The sequence below is a fragment of the Amia ocellicauda genome, unplaced genomic scaffold, assembly GCF_036373705.1.
Source record: "Amia ocellicauda isolate fAmiCal2 unplaced genomic scaffold, fAmiCal2.hap1 HAP1_SCAFFOLD_129, whole genome shotgun sequence".
NCBI classification, from domain to species: Eukaryota; Metazoa; Chordata; class Actinopteri; order Amiiformes; family Amiidae; genus Amia; species Amia ocellicauda.
The window spans coordinates 82334-100717 of NW_027102693.1; the positions used below are offsets into that span (position 1 = coordinate 82334).

At 45.5% G+C, this 18384-nt stretch overlaps 3 non-coding genes across 3 annotated transcripts; all 3 read left to right on the forward strand.

The window, feature by feature from the left end:
- The first annotated feature begins 3318 nt into the window (after positions 1-3318).
- Positions 3319-3390, forward strand: trnap-ugg (transfer RNA proline (anticodon UGG)). Its single transcript has one exon. It is a non-coding gene; the product is annotated as a tRNA-Pro (tRNA).
- Positions 3391-7993: 4603 nt separating this feature from the next.
- Positions 7994-8065, forward strand: trnap-ugg (transfer RNA proline (anticodon UGG)). Its single transcript has one exon. It is a non-coding gene; the product is annotated as a tRNA-Pro (tRNA).
- A 1671-nt stretch (positions 8066-9736) lies between these two features.
- Positions 9737-9808, forward strand: trnap-ugg (transfer RNA proline (anticodon UGG)). Its single transcript has one exon. It is a non-coding gene; the product is annotated as a tRNA-Pro (tRNA).
- Positions 9809-18384: the final 8576 nt, after the last annotated feature.

Sequence of the window (18384 nt, forward strand, 5' to 3'; positions counted from 1 at the left end):
TGTGTTTTGTTTTCTTTAAAGAAAATGTGTTTTTTACAAGTTCGTTGTTGTTGTTGTTGTTGAGGAGGAGGAGGTGGAGGACATGTAGTGTGTTGTTGAGGAGGAGGAGGACGAAATGTGGTTTGCCGGCTTGTTATGGAGACCTTTGCTGAACGTGTACTCCTGAGCTGCACCAAAGGAGAGGCATTCTTTTCAGTTGTTTGCGGGCCTGCTGAACCATGCTCTCAGTGCTGTCTCACTGGGGATGGCGTTACCATTCTGGAAAGACACGTCAGCGCTACAGTCCATGCTATCAGTCAGTGAGCGTAGGTCTCCCGGTCTGCCCCAAAGCAGTTACGCGCTTGCCCAGCAGAAACTGCGACACCCTCCGTTAACTTGGCTCGTTGGTCTAGGGGTATGATTCTTGCTGAGGGTGTGAGAGGCCCTGGGTTCAACTCCAGGACGAGCCCACTTGGCCCCACTTTGCAGTCACCGAAGTGTTTGTTTGTTTGCTCTTGAAGGCTGGCTTCTTGGCTCCTCTGCACAAGGGAGGGCTATCGACCTCAGATACTGTTGCCTGTAAAGCTGATGGGAAATCAGACTGTCATCTGTGTGTTTTGTTTTCTTTAAAGAAAATGTGTTTTTTACAAGTTCGTTGTTGTTGTTGAGGAGGAGGAGGACATGTAGTGTGTTGTTGAGGAGGAGGAGGACGAAATGTGGTTTGCCGGCTTGTTATGGAGACCTTTGCTGAACGTGTACTCCTGAGCTGCACCAAAGGAGAGGCATTCTTTTCAGTTGTTTGCGGGCCTGCTGAACCATGCTCTCAGTGCTGTCTCACTGGGGATACGGTTACCGTTCTGGAAAGACACTTCAGCGCTACAGTCCATGCTATCAGTCAGTGAGCGTAGGTCTCCCGGTCTGCCCCAAAGCAGTTACGCGCTTGCCCAGCAGAAACTGCGACACCCTGCGTTAACTTGGCTCGTTGGTCTAGGGGTATGATTCTTGCTGAGGGTGTGAGAGGCCCTGGGTTCAACTCCAGGACGAGCCCACTTGGCCCCACTTTGCAGTCACCGAAGTGTTTGTTCGTTTGCTCTTGAAGGCTGGCTTCTGGGCTCCTCTGCACAAGGGAGGGCTATCGACCTCAGATGCTGTTGCCCGTATAGCTGATGGGAAATCAGACTGTCATCTGTGTGTTTTGTTTTCTTTAAAGAAAATGTGTTTTTTACAAGTTCGTTGTTGTTGTTGTTGTTGTTGTTGAGGAGGAGGTGGAGGACATGTAGTGTGTTGTTGAGGAGGAGGAGGACGAAATGTGGTTTGCCGGCTTGTTATGGAGACCTTTGCTGAACGTGTACTCCTGAGCTGCACCAAAGGAGAGGCATTCTTTTCAGTTGTTTGCGGGCCTGCTGAACCATGCTCTCAGTGCTGTCTCACTGGGGATGGCGTTACCATTCTGGAAAGACACGTCAGCGCTACAGTCCATGCTATCAGTCAGTGAGCGTAGGTCTCCCGGTCTGCCCCAAAGCAGTTACGCGCTTGCCCAGCAGAAACTGTGACACCCTCCGTTAACTTGGCTCGTTGGTCTAGGGGTATGATTCTTGCTGAGGTTGTGAGAGGCCCTGGGTTCAACTCCAGGACGAGCCCATTTGGCCCCACTTTGCAGTCACCGAAGTGTTTGTTCGTTTGCTCTTGAAGGCTGGCTTCTGGGCTCCTCTGCACAAGGGAGGGCTATCGACCTCAGATACTGTTGCCTGTAAAGCTGATGGGAAATCAGACTGTCATCTGTGTGTTTTGTTTTCTTTAAAGAAAATGTGTTTTTTACAAGTTCGTTGTTGTTGTTGTTGTTGAGGAGGAGGAGGTGGAGGACATGTAGTGTGTTGTTGAGGAGGAGGAGGACGAAATGTGGTTTGCCGGCTTGTTATGGAGACCTTTGCTGAACGTGTACTCCTGAGCTGCACCAAAGGAGAGGCATTCTTTTCAGTTGTTTGCGGGCCTGCTGAACCATGCTCTCAGTGCTGTCTCACTGGGGATACGGTTACCGTTCTGGAAAGACACGTCAGCGCTACAGTCCATGCTATCAGTCAGTGAGCGTAGGTCTCCCGGTCTGCCCCAAAGCAGTTACGCGCTTGCCCAGCAGAAACTGCGACATCCTCTGTTAACTTGGCTCGTTGGTCTAGGGGTATGATTCTTGCTGAGGGTGTGAGAGGCCCTGGGTTCAACTCCAGGACGAGCCCACTTGGCCACACTTTGCAGTCACCGAAGTGTTTGTTCGTTTGCTCTTGAAGGCTGGCTTCTGGGCTCCTCTGCACAAGAGAGGGCTATCGACCTCAGATACTGTTGACCGTAAAGCTGATGGGAAATCAGACTGTCATCTGTGTGTTTTGTTTTCTTTAAAGAAAATGTGTTTTTTACAAGTTCGTTGTTGTTGTTGTTGTTGTTGTTGAGGAGGAGGTGGAGGACATGTAGTGTGTTGTTGAGGAGGAGGAGGACGAAATGTGGTTTGCCGGCTTGTTATGGAGACCTTTGCTGAACGTGTACTCCTGAGCTGCACCAAAGGAGAGGCATTCTTTTCAGTTGTTTGCGGGCCTGCTGAACCATGCTCTCAGTGCTGTCTCACTGGGGATGGCGTTACCATTCTGGAAAGACACGTCAGCGCTACAGTCCATGCTATCAGTCAGTGAGCGTAGGTCTCCCGGTCTGCCCCAAAGCAGTTACGCGCTTGCCCAGCAGAAACTGCGACACCCTCCGTTAACTTGGCTCGTTGGTCTAGGGGTATGATTCTTGCTGAGGTTGTGAGAGGCCCTGGGTTCAACTCCAGGACGAGCCCACTTGGCCCCACTTTGCAGTCACCGAAGTGTTTGTTCGTTTGCTCTTGAAGGCTGGCTTCTGGGCTCCTCTGCACAAGGGAGGGCTATCGACCTCAGATACTGTTGCCTGTAAAGCTGATGGGAAATCAGACTGTCATCTGTGTGTTTTGTTTTCTTTAAAGAAAATGTGTTTTTTACAAGTTCGTTGTTGTTGTTGTTGTTGAGGAGGAGGAGGAGGACATGTAGTGTGTTGTTGAGGAGGAGGAGGACGAAATGTGGTTTGCCGGCTTGTTATGGAGACCTTTGCTGAACGTGTACTCCTGAGCTGCACCAAAGGAGAGGCATTCTTTTCAGTTGTTTGCGGGCCTGCTGAACAATGCTCTCAGTGCTGTCTCACTGGGGATGGCGTTACCATTCTGGAAAGACACGTCAGTGCTACAGTCCATGCTATCAGTCAGTGAGCGTAGGTCTCCCGGTCTGCCCCAAAGCAGTTACGCGCTTGCCCAGCAGAAACTGTGACACTGTCAGATAACTTGGCTCGTTGGTCTAGGGGTATGATTCTCGCTTTGGGTGCGAAAGGTCCCGGGTTCAACTCCCGGACGAGCCCGCTTGGCCCTGCTTTGCATTCTCTGAAGCATTCGTTTGTTCTCTCTCGATGCTTGGCTTCTGGGCTCTTCTGCACCAGGGAGGTCTTTCAACCTCAGATACTGTTGGCTGTGTAGCTGATGGGAAATCAGACTGTCATCTGTGTGTTTTGTTTTCTTTAAAGAAAATGTGTATTTTACAAGTTCGTTGTTGTTGTTGAGGAGGAGGAGGACATGTAGTGTGTTGTTGAGGAGGAGGAGGACGAAATGTGGTTTGCCGGCTTGTTATGGAGACCTTTGCTGAACGTGTACTCCTGAGCTGCACCAAAGGAGAGGCATGCTTTTCAGTTGTTTGCGGGCCTGCTGAACCATGCTCTCAGTGCTGTCTCACTGGGGATACGGTTACCGTTCTGGAAAGACACTTCAGCGCTACAGTCCATGCTATCAGTCAGTGAGCGTAGGTCTCCCGGTCTGCCCCAAAGCAGTTACGCGCTTGCCCAGCAGAAACTGCGACACCCTCCGTTAACTTGGCTCGTTGGTCTAGGGGTATGATTCTTGCTGAGGGTGTGAGAGGCCCTTGTTTCAACTCCAGGACGAGCCCACTTGGCCCCACTTTGCAGTCACCGAAGTGTTTGTTCGTTTGCTCTTGAAGGCTGGCTTCTTGGCTCCTCTGCACAAGGGAGGGCTATCGACCTCAGATACTGTTGCCTGTAAAGCTGATGGGAAATCAGACTGTCATCTGTGTGTTTTGTTTTCTTTAAAGAAAATGTGTTTTTTACAAGTTCGTTGTTGTTGTTGAGGAGGAGGAGGACATGTAGTGTGTTGTTGAGGAGGAGGAGGACGAAATGTGGTTTGCCGGCTTGTTATGGAGACCTTTGCTGAACGTGTACTCCTGAGCTGCACCAAAGGAGAGGCATTCTTTTCAGTTGTTTGCGGGCCTGCTGAACCATGCTCTCAGTGCTGTCTCACTGGGGATACGGTTACCGTTCTGGAAAGACACGTCAGCGCTACAGTCCATGCTATCAGTCAGTGAGCGTAGGTCTCCCGGTCTGCCCCAAAGCAGTTACGCGCTTGCCCAGCAGAAACTGCAACACCCTCCGTTAACTTGGCTCGTTGGTCTAGGGGTATGATTCTTGCTGAGGGTGTGAGAGGCCCTGGGTTCAACTCCAGGACGAGCCCACTTGGCCCCACTTTGCAGTCACCGAAGTGTTTGTTTGATTGCTCTTGAAGGCTGGCTTCTTGGCTCCTCTGCACAAGGGAGGGCTATCGACCTCAGATACTGTTGCCTGTAAAGCTGATGGGAAATCAGACTGTCATCTGTGTGTTTTGTTTTCTTTAAAGAAAATGTGTTTTTTACAAGTTCGTTGTTGTTGTTGTTGTTGAGGAGGAGGAGGTGGAGGACATGTAGTGTGTTGTTGAGGAGGAGGAGGACGAAATGTGGTTTGCCGGCTTGTTATGGAGACCTTTGCTGAACGTGTACTCCTGAGCTGCACCAAAGGAGAGGCATTCTTTTCAGTTGTTTGCGGGCCTGCTGAACCATGCTCTCAGTGCTGTCTCACTGGGGATACGGTTACCGTTCTGGAAAGACACTTCAGCGCTACAGTCCATGCTATCAGTCAGTGAGCGTAGGTCTCCCGGTCTGCCCCAAAGCAGTTACGCGCTTGCCCAGCAGAAACTGCGACACCCTCCGTTAACTTGGCTCGTTGGTCTAGGGGTATGATTCTTGCTGAGGGTGTTAGAGGCCCTGGGTTCAACTCTAGGACGAGCCCACTTGGCCCCACTTTGCAGTCACCGAAGTGTTTGTTCGTTTGCTCTTGAAGGCTGGCTTCTGGGCTCCTCTGTACAAGGGAGGGCTATCGACCTCAGATACTGTTGTCCGTATAGCTGATGGGAAATCAGACTGTCATCTGTGTGTTTTGTTTTCTTTAAAGAAAATGTGTTTTTTACAAGTTCGTTGTTGTTGTTGTTGTTGTTGTTGAGGAGGAGGTGGAGGACATGTAGTGTGTTGTTGAGGAGGAGGAGGACGAAATGTGGTTTGCCGGCTTGTTATGGAGACCTTTGCTGAACGTGTACTCCTGAGCTGCACCAAAGGAGAGGCATTCTTTTCAGTTGTTTGCGGGCCTGCTGAACCATGCTCTCAGTGCTGTCTCACTGGGGATGGCGTTACCATTCTGGAAAGACACGTCAGCGCTACAGTCCATGCTATCAGTCAGTGAGCGTAGGTCTCCCGGTCTGCCCCAAAGCAGTTACGCGCTTGCCCAGCAGAAACTGCGACACCCTCCGTTAACTTGGCTCGTTGGTCTAGGGGTATGATTCTTGCTGAGGGTGTGAGAGGCCCTGGGTTCAACTCCAGGACGAGCCCACTTGGCCCCACTTTGCAGTCACCGAAGTGTTTGTTTGTTTGCTCTTGAAGGCTGGCTTCTTGGCTCCTCTGCACAAGGGAGGGCTATCGACCTCAGATACTGTTGCCTGTAAAGCTGATGGGAAATCAGACTGTCATCTGTGTGTTTTGTTTTCTTTAAAGAAAATGTGTTTTTTACAAGTTCGTTGTTGTTGTTGAGGAGGAGGAGGACATGTAGTGTGTTGTTGAGGAGGAGGAGGACGAAATGTGGTTTGCCGGCTTGTTATGGAGACCTTTGCTGAACGTGTACTCCTGAGCTGCACCAAAGGAGAGGCATTCTTTTCAGTTGTTTGCGGGCCTGCTGAACCATGCTCTCAGTGCTGTCTCACTGGGGATACGGTTACCGTTCTGGAAAGACACTTCAGCGCTACAGTCCATGCTATCAGTCAGTGAGCGTAGGTCTCCCGGTCTGCCCCAAAGCAGTTACGCGCTTGCCCAGCAGAAACTGCGACACCCTGCGTTAACTTGGCTCGTTGGTCTAGGGGTATGATTCTTGCTGAGGGTGTGAGAGGCCCTGGGTTCAACTCCAGGACGAGCCCACTTGGCCCCACTTTGCAGTCACCGAAGTGTTTGTTCGTTTGCTCTTGAAGGCTGGCTTCTGGGCTCCTCTGCACAAGGGAGGGCTATCGACCTCAGATACTGTTGCCCGTATAGCTGATGGGAAATCAGACTGTCATCTGTGTGTTTTGTTTTCTTTAAAGAAAATGTGTTTTTTACAAGTTCGTTGTTGTTGTTGAGGAGGAGGAGGACATGTAGTGTGTTGTTGAGGAGGAGGAGGACGAAATGTGGTTTGCCGGCTTGTTATGGAGACCTTTGCTGAACGTGTACTCCTGAGCTGCACCAAAGGAGAGGCATTCTTTTCAGTTGTTTGCGGGCCTGCTGAACCATGCTCTCAGTGCTGTCTCACTGGGGATACGGTTACCGTTCTGGAAAGACACTTCAGCGCTACAGTCCATGCTATCAGTCAGTGAGCGTAGGTCTCCCGGTGTGCCCCAAAGCAGTTACGCGCTTGCCCAGCAGAAACTGCGACACCCTGCGTTAACTTGGCTCGTTGGTCTAGGGGTATGATTCTTGCTGAGGGTGTGAGAGGCCCTGGGTTCAACTCCAGGACGAGCCCACTTGGCCCCACTTTGCAGTCACCGAAGTGTTTGTTCGTTTGCTCTTGAAGGCTGGCTTCTGGGCTCCTCTGCACAAGGGAGGGCTATCGACCTCAGATACTGTTGCCCGTATAGCTGATGGGAAATCAGACTGTCATCTGTGTGTTTTGTTTTCTTTAAAGAAAATGTGTTTTTTACAAGTTCGTTGTTGTTGTTGTTGTTGTTGTTGAGGAGGAGGTGGAGGACATGTAGTGTGTTGTTGAGGAGGAGGAGGACGAAATGTGGTTTGCCGGCTTGTTATGGAGACCTTTGCTGAACGTGTACTCCTGAGCTGCACCAAAGGAGAGGCATTCTTTTCAGTTGTTTGCGGGCCTGCTGAACCATGCTCTCAGTGCTGTCTCACTGGGGATATGGTCACCGTTCTGGAAAGACACGTCAGCGCTACAGTCCATGCTATCAGTCAGTGAGCGTAGGTCTCCCGGTCTGCCCCAAAGCAGTTACGCGCTTGCCCAGCAGAAACTGCGACACCCTCCGTTAACTTGGCTCGTTGGTCTAGGGGTATGATTCTTGCTGAGGGTGTGAGAGGCCCTGGGTTCAACTCCAGGACGAGCCCACTTGGCCACACTTTGCAGTCACCAAAGTGTTTGTTCGTTTGCTCTTGAAGGCTGGCTTCTGGGCTCCTCTGCACAAGAGAGGGCTATCGACCTCAGATACTGTTGCCCGTATAGCTGATGGGAAATCAGACTGTCATCTGTGTGTTTTGTTTTCTTTAAAGAAAATGTGTTTTTTACAAGTTCGTTGTTGTTGTTGTTGTTGAGGAGGAGGAGGAGGACATGTAGTGTGTTGTTGAGGAGGAGGAGGACGAAATGTGGTTTGCCGGCTTGTTATGGAGACCTTTGCTGAACGTGTACTCCTGAGCTGCACCAAAGGAGAGGCATTCTTTTCAGTTGTTTGCGGGCCTGCTGAACAATGCTCTCAGTGCTGTCTCACTGGGGATGGCGTTACCATTCTGGAAAGACACGTCAGCGCTACAGTCCATGCTATCAGTCAGTGAGCGTAGGTCTCCCGGTCTGCCCCAAAGCAGTTACGCACTTGCCCAGCAGAAACTGTGACACTGTCAGATAACTTGGCTCGTTGGTCTAGGGGTATGATTCTCGCTTTGGGTGCGAGAGGTCCCGGGTTCAACTCCCGGACGAGCCCGCTTGGCCCTGCTTTGCATTCTCTGAAGCATTCGTTTGTTCTCTCTCGATGCTTGGCTTCTGGGCTCCTCTGCACCAGGGAGGTCTTTCAACCTCAGATACTGTTGGCTGTGTAGCTGATGGGAAATCAGACTGTCATCTGTGTGTTTTGTTTTCTTTAAAGAAAATGTGTATTTTACAAGTTCGTTGTTGTTGTTGAGGAGGAGGAGGACATGTAGTGTGTTGTTGAGGAGGAGGAGGACGAAATGTGGTTTGCCGGCTTGTTATGGAGACCTTTGCTGAACGTGTACTCCTGAGCTGCACCAAAGGAGAGGCATTCTTTTCAGTTGTTTGCGGGCCTGCTGAACCATGCTCTCAGTGCTGTCTCACTGGGGATACGGTTACCGTTCTGGAAAGACACTTCAGCGCTACAGTCCATGCTATCAGTCAGTGAGCGTAGGTCTCCCGGTCTGCCCCAAAGCAGTTATGCGCTTGCCTAGCAGAAACTGCGACACACTCCGTTAACTTGGCTCGTTGGTCTAGGGGTATGATTCTTGCTGAGGGTGTGAGAGGCCCTGGGTTCAACTCCAGGACGAGCCCACTTGGCCCCACTTTGCAGTCACCGAAGTGTTTGTTCGTTTGCTCTTGAAGGCTGGCTTCTTGGCTCCTCTGCACAAGGGAGGGCTATCGACCTCAGATACTGTTGCCTGTAAAGCTGATGGGATATCAGACTGTCATCTGTGTGTTTTGTTTTCTTTAAAGAAAATGTGTTTTTTACAAGTTCGTTGTTGTTGTTGAGGAGGAGGAGGACATGTAGTGTGTTGTTGAGGAGGAGGAGGACGAAATGTGGTTTGCCGGCTTGTTATGGAGACCTTTGCTGAACGTGTACTCCTGAGCTGCACCAAAGGAGAGGCATTCTTTTCAGTTGTTTGCGGGCCTGCTGAACCATGCTCTCAGTGCTGTCTCACTGGGGATACGGTTACCGTTCTGGAAAGACACTTCAGCGCTACAGTCCATGCTATCAGTCAGTGAGCGTAGGTCTCCCGGTCTGCCCCAAAGCAGTTACGCGCTTGCCCAGCAGAAACTGCGACACCCTGCGTTAACTTGGCTCGTTGGTCTAGGGGTATGATTCTTGCTGAGGGTGTGAGAGGCCCTGGGTTCAACTCCAGGACGAGCCCACTTGGCCCCACTTTGCAGTCACCGAAGTGTTTGTTCGTTTGCTCTTGAAGGCTGGCTTCTGGGCTCCTCTGCACAAGGGAGGGCTATCGACCTCAGATACTGTTGCCTGTAAAGCTGATGGGAAATCAGACTGTCATCTGTGTGTTTTGTTTTCTTTAAAGAAAATGTGTTTTTTACAAGTTCGTTGTTGTTGTTGTTGTTGAGGAGGAGGAGGAGGACATGTAGTGTGTTGTTGAGGAGGAGGAGGACGAAATGTGGTTTGCCGGCTTGTTATGGAGACCTTTGCTGAACGTGTACTCCTGAGCTGCACCAAAGGAGAGGCATTCTTTTCAGTTGTTTGCGGGCCTGCTGAACAATGCTCTCAGTGCTGTCTCACTGGGGATGGCGTTACCATTCTGGAAAGACACGTCAGCGCTACAGTCCATGCTATCAGTCAGTGAGCGTAGGTCTCCCGGTCTGCCCCAAAGCAGTTACGCGCTTGCCCAGCAGAAACTGTGACACTGTCAGATAACTTGGCTCGTTGGTCTAGGGGTATGATTTTCGCTTTGGGTGCGAGAGGTCCCGGGTTCAACTCCCGGACGAGCCCGCTTGGCCCTGCTTTGCATTCTCTGAAGCATTCGTTTGTTCTCTCTCGATGCTTGGCTTCTGGGCTCCTCTGCACCAGGGAGGTCTTTCAACCTCAGATACTGTTGGCTGTGTAGCTGATGGGAAATCAGACTGTCATCTGTGTGTTTTGTTTTCTTTAAAGAAAATGTGTATTTTACAAGTTCGTTGTTGTTGTTGAGGAGGAGGAGGACATGTAGTGTGTTGTTGAGGAGGAGGAGGAGGACGAAATGTGGTTTGCCGGCTTGTTATGGAGACCTTTGCTGAACGTGTACTCCTGAGCTGCACCAAAGGAGAGGCATTCTTTTCAGTTGTTTGCGGGCCTGCTGAACCATGCTCTCAGTGCTGTCTCACTGGGGATGGCGTTACCATTCTGGAAAGACACGTCAGCGCTACAGTCCATGCTATCAGTCAGTGAGCGTAGGTCTCCCGGTCTGCCCCAAAGCAGTTACGCGCTTGCCCAGCAGAAACTGCGACAACCTATGTTAACTTGGCTCGTTGGTCTAGGGGTATGATTCTCGCTTAGGGTGCGAGAGGTCCCAGGTTCAACTCCCGGACGAGCCCACTTGGCCCTGCTTTGCATTCTCTGAAGCATTCGTTTGTTCTCTCTCGATGCTTGGCTTCTGTGCTCCTCTGCACCAGGGAGGTCTTTCAACCTCAGATTCTGTTGGCTGTGTAGCTGATGGGAAATCAGACTGTCATCTGTGTGTTTTGTTTTCTTTAAAGAAAATGTGTATTTTACAAGTTCGTTGTTGTTGTTGAGGAGGAGGAGGACATGTAGTGTGTTGTTGAGGAGGAGGAGGACGAAATGTGGTTTGCCGGCTTGTTATGGAGACCTTTGCTGAACGTGTACTCCTGAGCTGCACCAAAGGAGAGGCATTCTTTTCAGTTGTTTGCGGGCCTGCTGAACCATGCTCTCAGTGCTGTCTCACTGGGGATGGCGTTACCATTCTGGAAAGACACGTCAGCGCTACAGTCCATGCTATCAGTCAGTGAGCGTAGGTCTCCCGGTCTGCCCCTAAAGCAGTTACGCGCTTGCCCAGCAGAAACTGCGACACCCTCCGTTAACTTGGCTCGTTGGTCTAGGGGTATGATTCTTGCTGAGGGTGTGAGAGGCCCTGGGTTGAACTCCAGGACGAGCCCACTTGGTCCCACTTTGCAGTCACCGAAGTGTTCGTTCGTTTGCTCTTGAAGGCTGGCTTCTGGGCTCCTCTGCACAAGGGAGGGCTATCGACCTCAGATACTGTTGCCTGTATAGCTGATGGGAAATCAGACTGTCATTTGTGTGTTTTGTTTTCTTTAAAGAAAATGTGTATTTTACAAGTTCGTTGTTGTTGTTGAGGAGGAGGAGGACATGTAGTGTGTTGTTGAGGAGGAGGAGGACGAAATGTGGTTTGCCGGCTTGTTATGGAGACCTTTGCTGAACGTGTACTCCTGAGCTGCACCAAAGGAGAGGTATGATTCTTGCTGAGGGTGTGAGAGGCCCTGGGTTCAACTCCAGGACGAGCCCACTTGGCCCCACTTTGCAGTCACCGAAGTGTTCGTTCGTTTGCTCTTGAAGGCTGGCTTCTGGGCTCCTCTGCACAAGGGAGGGCTATCGACCTCAGATACTGTTGCCTGTATAGCTGATGGGAAATCAGACTGTCATCTGTGTGTTTTGTTTTCTTTAAAGAAAATGTGTTTTTTACAAGTTTTTTACCCCTAATAATATAAATCAGATGAAAGCAAATTTTGACAAAATCGGAAGAGTTTTCATGTTGAAGTTCCCCCTCTTGTGGTCAAATATGTTGAAGTACAAGCCAGTATTAATCTCAAAAAGTCAACTACCCTGATTTGATTTCAATATATCATTTTTAATTAAATTAGTTTAATAATATAAATAGCTCTGGTATCATAATAAATGAGTAAACACTTTATTCTACAAGTCTCATTTGTGTACTTGTATAGCATAGAACTGCTGCAGCTTTTCAATTCGCAGTAATCATCCGAACCTCATTTAGTAGCTTAATTTCTGTTTCATTTGGTTGTCACATTGATTACCGATGTGCACGTTATATATAATTATGGCGTGTAAATGCAATGTTTTATACACTGTAAAAAATTTATCATGGGTCTAATTGTTTTTACGTAATAATTAAAAATAATGTGTACATTTTATTAATGAAATTGTGGTTTAGTGTTTGATACAAAATATTGAGAAGATTTCACTAATAGAACCAAGAGATACATTTTCCTCTTTTATTTAAGGACATTTCTGCAATTTTAAGGCTTAAGAGAATTAGTTCAATTTTAGTTGTCTCATGTCGATGCCTATTCTGACGAGCTGATGAGTTGAAACAGGTGTCTTAAATTAACAAAATCCAATATTCCACAAAAAGTGTGACAGGTAAAATGTCTTTCTCTCTAGAGATCAGTATGGATTGAAAGGTTTGTTTGATGTTGGCTTGAGAAAGAATAGCCAAAAGAGAGAGAGATAGATAGATAGATAGATAGATAGATAGAATTAGATAAGTGCTGATTGGCTCGCAAATAGAACCTTATAGTACGAAGTTTGAGTTCAACTTTGTAGACAGAACCTTTTTGTTTTCTAAATAAAAAGTCCAAAAATGTACACAACTTAAAAAAAAGTCACATAATGTAAATAAGTTGTCACAGAATAAGAATATGTGAATAACTCAATTTTGTCAAAAATGTCAGATAGAACCTTATAATTCCAAGGGGATGAACCTGAACAATACTTTTTTACAATTAAATTGTCTAAAACTACTGTGAAAATATTTAACACAAATAAGACTTTTGTCAGCCACTATATTAAGAAAGGTAACACTTTATTTTGGTGGTCCACTTTAGAAATTCTACTGAGTATAAGTAACTTTGCAACTACGTGTTAACGTAATCTATTAACCCTAACCTAACAGTTTACTTGCAGTCTACTAATACTCTAATGAGAGTAGTTACTTACAGTTAGTAGAATGTCTAAAGTGGACCATCGAAATAGTGTAACCAAAAAAAAAAATGTAGGTTATATCTTTCAGTCCTCAAACCCAAAAGGCGTGATGTAAGGCAGAGTGTAATTTAATTTATATGTAACAGAGAGCAGCTAGTAAGAGCTGTGTGAGTAAACCTCACTCCACTTGGCCTCAAGAGGTGCCCCAGTGACTGATGCTAGAGGCTATGATCTTTAGCGTCCTTGTTAGTGCACCCACCTCCAATGCCGGTGAAGCTGGTTCGAATTCTGCTTGGAGCGGTGCAAGTAGGACCAGTTACATTTACAGATTGGGATCAACATCAGTGTTAAGGTGCAAAGCTTCAGTTGAAGCAACCCTTCGGATCCCAGTGAATCAGGCACCCCAGTGAGCGCTTCCAGTAACAGTTTAGACTCTCAGCAGGAGACAGGCCCGGGAAATAAAGTCACTGACACAATGTCAGTTTGTTTATCTTCGTTTATTGAAAGTTTCACACAGCCTTTTATACATCTACAAGCAATATTTCATAGGTGGTTCGGGGCAGTCCCGAACCTGAATTAAATTTTCTTTGCATATGTCCCAGGGCAGTTCCGAGACACAGGAAGAAATAATTGATAAGGTATTCTTTATAATTGGGAAAACAACTTTACCCCAACAATCAGAATAAGTAAACTGAAAATTAGAATTAATGTGGGGGCTGTTTTACATTCTGAATGCACTATATTCCTCATGTAAACATGGTTAATTTGCAGTTTTCCCCCCTACACTGGTGTCACCAAATGTATTTTTTTTCTTTACCCTGAATACACCCTCTGTCATTGGTGAAACTATATTTGAGCTTGTTATTTTGACAGTGTGTGCCGTCCACTGAAACATATTTTTTTGTTTTAGTGTTTACAAAGAAATTTAGAATTTTAAGCTGTTATAAGAAAAATGTTTCAAAATGTTTGTTTACAACCGTACACAAATAAACTTTATAATTATGGACAGATATATAATGATAGAGAGACAGACAAGATAAAAATACTTATTTAATGGTTGTTTTACAGTGCAACAATACAGATGTACAGCAAGATCTCCTGCCGCAAATAATGAAAATTGCCATCTGCAAGAGGGATGATCAGGAGGACGTCAGCATCATCTTGGAGGGGGTGCAAGTCATGGCTGGCTTGGAAAATCTGTCTAGAGCCTGTGCTGTTTTTCTTGGACTGACGTATGCACTAAACCTCACCTACTCGAAAGAACTGAGGCACACATTTGAGGCCTTTCAGAAGCTCTTCTTAGAACTGGATGTGTGCAAGTTTTCCCCCAAATTACTAACACTTAAAAACAAACTCATGTCTTAGATTGAGAGACAAAGCATTATTATCAAGTTCTGGTGGAAAAAAAACTGCACTGATTGAGCGTTTGATACTGTTCTACATGATTGTTGTTCATACAATCTTTTAGCTAGTATAAATGGTTTTATACATTTTGCTACAAGTTGTTATTTGTATGCACATGTTTTTGTGTAACAAAATGATGTTTCTCAATGACATGGGAAATGTAAACTTTTTTTTTTCATGTCTTAAAACTGCTGCTTACATTTTATATATATTTGTTATTTATGGTTACAGTCCAAAAAGACAATAAAAGCATGTTTGTCAACAAAAACTGCATTTTGTATTCATTATTATCTTAACCTGAAAAAGGCAGTACATTTTATAATTAAGTCATTTTAATTAATACAAATGAGTAAATTTTACTTGATTAATTTGTGAGAAAACATACAATAAAAAATATTAAATTAAATTCATTGTGTGCCATAGACTAAATAATTTAGGAAATTTTACTTAATTTATTCGGGTAGATTTCGCAAAAAAACGAAACCTTAAAAAATATGTGTAATAATGTTACCATAATTTTTTAAAGTAGATTGCATGTAACATTTTTTACAGTGTACAATTCCAGCTTGTAAAAGCAATGTTTTTCATAAAGCGGGAAATATGTCCAATTACTAATATCAAGCGCCTCAATGAGCAGGTCCGTTTATTCGATTGTAGCTCGCACAGTAAACGTCTTATGTTCGCCCTTTCAATTATATTGAATAGAGCCAGCGATTCTGCACAGTTCAGTATACAACATGTCACCATAAGTTACGATTTCACTGAGAGAGAAGAGCACAAAATCGCCCCCGTGTTGCATCGTTAACTATTTAACCAGGAACTGATGCATGGATCCAGCCAATCTCAGTTTGAAATGATGTTCAGTTGAAAGCAATAATCCACCACTACAGATTCAGCAACATCACCGCTCTTGTACCACTGTTGATTTTCATGTATTTATTTTACATAATGTGTATTTATGTTTCATGTGAATCACATTTAATCCAATTTTTTAGTTTCACATTTGTTTTCTCTTGCTTCTCTTCAAGGTTTCTCTACATCTGAAATAATCCCTAATTTAAACACATCTCAATTTACACTATTTGTATTTGCAGACAGAAGTGTCTGTGTGTTTAAAATAATAGTTTCCACTCTAATACTGTTGCAAGTGACTGATAGTGTTTTGTTGTTACGATGTACATGCCCAAGATGGCCGCTTCATTTTTTTTTATCTCAGTGCTGTTTGTGGTATATGCTGCTACCAGTGGTGACAGTGTGTTATTGCAGGCTTAAAATTGAACAAAATGTACAGTAAGTCAAAATATTTTGTTCATTACTGCTATGTTTCTTCATGTAGGAATTGTCTTTTAGGATATGTGTAGAACACAGTCCAAAGATACTGTATACCAAAGCACACATCAGCCAGTATAAGGGTTTATGAGAAATCGAGGCATAATCCAAGATTGTTGCCACACTGTGTGACTTATCAATGCTTGGTAATACACATTTCAAGTACTAACATCAGAGTAGTAATGATGGTACTTTATGTCAAAGTGACAGGTGGCCCCGCCCCTACCCAGAAGCCCCATCGGCTGGGAAACCCGCCTTACCCAGAAGCCTCACGGGCCATGAAGCCCCTCCTTACCCAGAAGCCCAATGGGCCAGGAAGCTCCTCCTTACCCTGTACCCTTTGATCCTCTCCAGTCAGCCATCTTGTAAGAATACAGGTTTTACCCTTTGACCCTCTCCTGTCAGCCATCTTGTTTGGATGACCGTGATCTTGTTAGGATGGCAGCCATCTTGTTTGGATGACCTCCATCTTGTTAGGATGACAGGCATTTTGGAAAGGGCACAGGTCATCTTGACAAGTGTTCGCCGCCATCTCACCCTGATGGTGTATGTGTGTGTGTGTGTGTGTGTGTGTGTGTGTGTGTAATGTTTAAGAGTTTAAACTTATTATTATTTGTGTTAGGTTATGTTTTATGATTAGGTTTGGTACGATAAGTTGTTACCAAAATAAAATACATTAAAATAAGAAGAGAACAACAACATAAAGTTTTAATAAAAAAGTATTTTAAACTGTGTTTAGTGATGTGCATGTGATGATTTTAGGTTATATATTTTATGATTGTTTTTGGGGTGGTATAAAATAAAATAAATTAAATTAGAAAAAGAGAACAAAATAAAGTTTTGATCAAAAAAGTACTTACCCAGAGTGGAATTCCAACCCACACAGACATACATCTATTAGATCTTAAGTCCAATGCCTTAACCACTCAGCCACCTGGGTGTTACTATTTGGTATAAGTTACTAAGTTGAAGGGTGTATTCATTAATCACGAGAAAATGAACCATGAAGAGAGATTAAAAGAGATCTATTATACGCCTAAAGAAGCCGGTCGTTTTGGAGGACTCGATACACTGCTGAGAAGTGCCAGAGCAAAGGGTGACCGTATAAAAAGAGAACATGTTTCACAATGGTTATCGGATCAATATACATACACAGTGCACAGACCAGCGCGGGTGAGGTTTAAGAGGAACTTGACACTGGTACAAGACATTGACTGGCAATGGCAGGCAGACCTGGTGGAAATGGGTCAGTTCTCAAAGTTCAACAACGGTATGAAATACATTCTAACCTGTATAGATGTGTTGTCCAAATACGCCTGGGCAGTACCATTAAAAAACAAAACGGGTCAGCAAGTGTGTGCCGCCTTTAAAAGAATATTCACCCAAGGGCGCGTTCCAAAGAAACTGCAGACAGATCAGGGGAAAGAATTCCTCAACCATGGTTTTCAAAGTCTTCTCAAGCAATACCAAATTGTACATTTTGTGACAAATAGTAAAGTGAAAGCCAGTGTGGTAGAGAGATTCAATAGGACTATAAAATCGAAAATGTGGAAGTACTTTAGAGCTGTTTCACAGTTACAATCACACATTCCATAGAACTGTCAAGGAACGACCAGTAGATGTCACCCATGACAATGCCCTGAGGGTGTGGAGGACTGTGTATGGGTCATTTGTAAAAAGCAAACCTTCAAAATTTAAGTTTAAAGAAGGTGATCATGTGAGGGTGTCGAGAATAAAAGGGAAATTTGAAAAGGGGTATGAGCAAACATTCACAGATGAAATATTCAAAGTTAAAAAATGTGTGCCTGGATTAAGGCCTATTTACAAACTAAAAGATTATGCTGGTGACGACATAAAAGGTCAGTTTTACACCGAAGAGTTACAAAAGATAAACCCAAATGGTGACAGAGTCTATCGAATACAGAAAATTTTAGACTCCAGAGGCCGTGGCCGGGGTAAACAAGTTTTAGTCAAATGGCTGAGTTGGGGAGTTAAATTTAATAGTTGGATCAAAGCTTCAGAGGTGAAAGACATAGCCCCGGGGGTTGTGAGAGGATAAAAAATGAGTGAAAATGGATTTTACCTGACTTTTACCAGTAATGACTCGGAGACACTATTTCCTAACAACAAGAGCTCCAACTTCACTGACCATCTAGCCAAATCCATCGATCTACCAGGTAAATGGGAGGTAGGGATGGTGGAGATGCACTACCCCATGACCATCAATACGTTTGACAGGAAACAGAGCTTTGAATTGCATTCTGAGACAACCGATACAAACTGGTATTATGAAATATCACAAGGCTACTATAAAAACATTGATGTATTGTTAACAGCCATGAATAATGCTGTCAAGGCCGTCCCCACATTGCCCAAGGTATACTTTCAATACAACTATATTAGAAGCGTGAGGCTTTTCAGGGATTCGACTTTATTGTTTTTTACCACGGGCCAGCTAGCACATGTCTTGGGGTTCATTCCCGAGAAGGGGGGGGGGGGGGAATCGCCCCAGCCTGCGGATATTACAGCGGGTTTTAACCACATGTATGTTTATACCGATATAATTGAACACCAACTAGTGGGTGACATGTATGCCCCGCTTCTGCGCTGTATACCTAAAAAAGGGGAAGAAGGCAAGTTTGTTACGCTGTTATATGATAAGCCCCACTATGTCCCCCTGAGCATGGATGAATTCGACACCATCAGCACTGAAATAAAGACTGACCAGAACGGACATGTGACATTCGCATACGGCAAGGTGATAGTGAAGTTGCATTTCCAACCTGTTAGATACAACCACTTTTAAATCATGGTGATTGTTAAAAACTATGGAGACCCGCACATGTATAGGAACTACTACAAGTATCAGGCGGGTAACG